A 4,189-nucleotide genomic window follows, 5' to 3' on the forward strand; every position below is an offset into this window, starting at 1 on the left:
TTTTTTTTTAAGATGGGTCTCCCTATGTTGCCTAAGTTGGTCTTGAACTCCCGGGTTCAAGTGATCCTCCTGCCTCCACCTCCCAAAACGCTGGAATTGTAGATGTGAGCTGCCACACTCAGTCTGGTGTGTATTTTCTATTTTTTTTTTTTAACCATTTTCCACCTGTCTTAGAACCACTCTCACTTTCTCCCAATTAAGTTGAAGAACCATAATCATATGTGCAGGGAAATTTGAGCAGTCTTTCCCAGCTCTTCTGTTATTGGCTCTGCCATGTCCTGCTTTTTTACCTATTGAGACGAGAGTGCAGGGGAGCCTGAGTACAGCATCTATCTCACTGTGACCTAACATCTAACTTGGAATGGATCCTGCTAACATGATATTCATGCTTTTCTTACGCCTTTTTAATAAAACCAAACCTGGCTATTGGCAATGAATTGTAGACACTAAGAGAAGACAGGCCAAATGGCCTCGATTGTATACACCAAAGTCTAACAGCATTTGCTTGTCTGGGTTCAATTTATTTATTTATTTGTTTTTTGAGTTGGAGTCTCTGCCGCCCAGACTGGAGTGCAGTGGCCGCTCCTGGCCACCGCAGCCTCGACCCGCTGGGCTCCGGCGATCCTTCCGCCTCAGCCTTCCGAGTAGCCGGAATTATAGGCGCGCGCTACCACGCCCAGCTGATTTTTTGATTTATTGTAGAGATGAGGTCTCGCTGCCCAGGCGGGTCTCGAACCCGCGGGCTCAGGCCATCCACTCAATTTTTATTTTAACAGAGTATTTTCTGATCATGCAGCAAGCTCCCTCACTGCCTCGTGTGTCAGATCAGATTTGAAACCAGCCTCTGCAAAGATTAAACCAAGACAAATGTGGCTGCACAGCTCTAGCAGGAATTAACATGAGGGCAAGTAGCAAGAAGCCACTGTGCATTTCAGGAAGAACTATTTGCACTTGATTAACTTATGGTTTTATGACACCATGGTTGTGTTTTCCCCGTCTGAGCCTCTGTGTTTCAGTGGCTTCAGCATGGTAGAAAACTCGAGTTTGGTTTTCAGGTTCCTCCCTTTATATATCTGTATGCCTTAGATTTTCTGTTTGCAAAATAGAGCTAGATAACCACGTTTCTGAGCCCTCCATCTCCTGGATGCACAGAGATGCTCCACAGACACCTAGACCATCTTTTAAAAAGGCCTTTTAAGCCAGGTGTGGTGGCTCACACCTGTAATCCCAGCACTTTGGGAGGTAGAGGTGGGAGAATTGCTTGAGCCTAGGAGTTCTAGACCAGCCTGGGCAACAGAATGAGACCATTTTTTTTCTTTTTGAGTCGAAGTCTCACTCTGTTGCCCAGGCTGAAGTGCAGTGACACACTCACGGCCACCCCAGCCTCAACTTACTGGGCTCAGGCAATCCTTCTGCCTCAGCCTTCCTAGTAGCTGGAACTGTAGTAGTGGGCACTGCATGTGCCACGTGCTCAGCTAATTTTTTGGTTTATTGTAGAGATGAGGCCTTGCCAAGTTGCCCAGGCTGATCTCAAACTCCTGGGCTCAGGCAGTCTTCTCACCTCGGCCTTTTAGAGTGCTGGGATTACAGGTATGAGCCACCACGCCCGGCTGTGAGACCTTGTCTCTATTAAAAAATACAAAAATTAGCCAGGCATGATGGAGCACACCTGCAGTCCTAGCTACTTGGGAGGCTGAGGTGGAAGGATCACCTGAGCCCAGGAGGTCCAAGCTGCAATGAATCGGGATCGTACCACTGCATTCCAGCCTGACAGAGTGAGACCCTATCTCAAAAAAATAAACATTAAAAATAAAAAGGCCTTTTAGGGTTCATATACTCTGCACCCAAATATTTTTCTGTTATATGCCTTCGCATCACTTCATACAGGATGTCTGTAGATAGGAGGGAGTATCTATAAATTCCCCAAATTACATGCAGTATGTGATATGGGGCCAAGGATTTCATCAGATTCTTAAAGGGATCCAGACCCCTCAAGGGGCTAAATCACAGCTCGAGTCAGTTTTCTCAGTGTAAACACTTATATTTGGATAGTACTTTTTTTTTTTAGAAAGTAGGATTTATTAAGAAGACAGAAATAAATCCATAGTAGGAAGAGACCTGAAAAAGTTTGCCCCATGCTTTTTACATTTAGAAGGACTTTCACACTGCTAATTTTTTAATCTTCACAAGAAATTTGTGAGGGAAGATAAGGATTATCATCTTCATTTTACAAAGAAAATTAAGTCACAGACTAGTGGTAGTTAAGATTATAATCCAGATCTCTTGTTAATAAGTCTTCGGAGAATTATATCTAAGAGTCACAATTTCAGATCTTATGGAACTATGTGCAAAATATTAAAACCCTAGATTCTATTCAAAGGAAGAAGCCAGTTATATTTCAGCTGAACTTTTAGTAACTCTTTATAGTTATTTTACTTAGAATTGCTTCAAGAAAGCAACTGAGGCTAGGTGCAGTAGCTCATACTTATAATCCCAGCACTTTGGAAGGCCGAGGCAGGAGGATTGCTTGGTCCCAAAAGTTTGAGACCAGCCTGGGCAACATTAGAGAGACCTTGTCTCTAAAAAAAAAAAAAAAAATTACTGGGCGTGGGGTGCACACCTGTTGTCCCAGCTGCTTGGAAGGCTGAGATGAAAGGATCGCCTGAGCCCAGCAGGTTGAGGCTGTGGTAACCGTGAGCATGCCACTGCATGCCAGGCTGGGTAACAGAGTGAGACTCCAACTAAAAAAAAAAACAAAATCAAAAAAATTAATTGGGTATGGTGGTGCACACCTGTAATCCCAGCTACTTGGGAGGCTGAGGCATAAGGATCACCTGGGCCCAGGAGATTGAGGATGTGGTGAGCCATCATCATGCCACTGCACTCTAGCCAGGGCAACAGAGTGATACTCAGACTCAAAAAAAAAAAGCAGCTTGAGATCATAGATGGGTAGTAAGAATAAGTGTTACATCCTGAATGGAGCTTGGCTAACTAATTCACCTACATGTGTATTATATTTGTCATGACTTGTTTGCCTTATTTAATTGTTGATTCATTATTTAGTTATGCTGTGGTAAGTGTGGGATCATTCAAGACCAGAAACTCGAATGACACGCTCTGTAGAATATATTCCCAATGTAGCAGTTCGGGTACAAACTGTAAAGAGTGGCTCTTTAGGAAATGACATGAGATAAAGTTAAAACTACAGATTTGGCCAGGCATGGTGGCTCACACCGGTTATCTCTGCACTTTGGGAGGTAGAGGTGAGAGGATTGCCTGAGCCCAGGGGTTTGAGATTAGCCTGGACAACTTGGTGAGACCGCCTCTCTACAATAAATAAATAAAAATTAGCGGGGTATGGTGGCATGCCTGTAGTTCCAGCTACTTGGAAAGCTGAGGTGGAAGAATCGCCTGAACCCGGCAGGTCAAGGCTACAGAAGCTATGAGCGTGCCACAGCACTCTAGCCTGGGCAACTCCAACTAAAAAAAAAGAAAGAAAGAAAAAAAAAAAAATATATATATATATATATACACACTGCTTTGCGGACTTGAGACAGTTCAGAATCCCTGGGGAATGGAGCCTTAGTAAGCACTGTAGGTAATCAAGCGGTTTGAGAACCATAAAACTAGAGTGTGCCTTCTACCTAATACATGGGTGCACAAAAATGTGCTGAATGAATCTGATCTAATTAAGTACGTGATCTTAATTTAGATTTTTTTAAACATAAAGTGTCTTGTTCATCATAAGAATGCTTATTTATCATTGGAAACAACTTATTGTAGAGACTTCCCTTCAAGTCTTCTCTAGGGCAATAATAAACTATCGTTTTGCTTCAGCAAATATTGATTCAGCCCCTTTGGACAGGTAAATGGGAACACTGTCTTTTGACCTAGCCTTTCCTAGTATCTAACTGCTGTGATGTCCTTGAGCTCCAGGCTCATTCCAGACATATTTTTCTGAATTGAATAGGGATTGGCTATAGAATTGTAGCGAAAATGGCCAGGGTTGCTGCCAGGAAACTCCTAGATGGGGTTATATGCAGATGCAAGAGAAAACATGTAGGTAAACTCCCAACTGTTGAGCAACTGAGGACTTAAACTGGAAATATTGGATTTGGATTTTGGGACAGCCTCCAAACCAGTTTCTTGGTGGGGCTGTTGAATAACTTTTTTTTTTTTTTTTTTTTTG

At 43.0% G+C, this 4,189-nt stretch overlaps 1 protein-coding gene across 1 annotated transcript in view; it reads left to right on the top strand.

The window, feature by feature from the left end:
* The window catches only part of FAM57A (family with sequence similarity 57 member A), a 9,327-nt gene that overhangs the window by 1,541 nt on the left and 3,597 nt on the right, over positions 1 to 4,189 (top strand).

The sequence above is a fragment of the Carlito syrichta genome, unplaced genomic scaffold, assembly GCF_000164805.1.
Source record: "Carlito syrichta isolate Samal-C Ts95f unplaced genomic scaffold, Tarsius_syrichta-2.0.1 Scaffold302085, whole genome shotgun sequence".
NCBI classification, from domain to species: domain Eukaryota; kingdom Metazoa; phylum Chordata; class Mammalia; order Primates; family Tarsiidae; genus Carlito; species Carlito syrichta.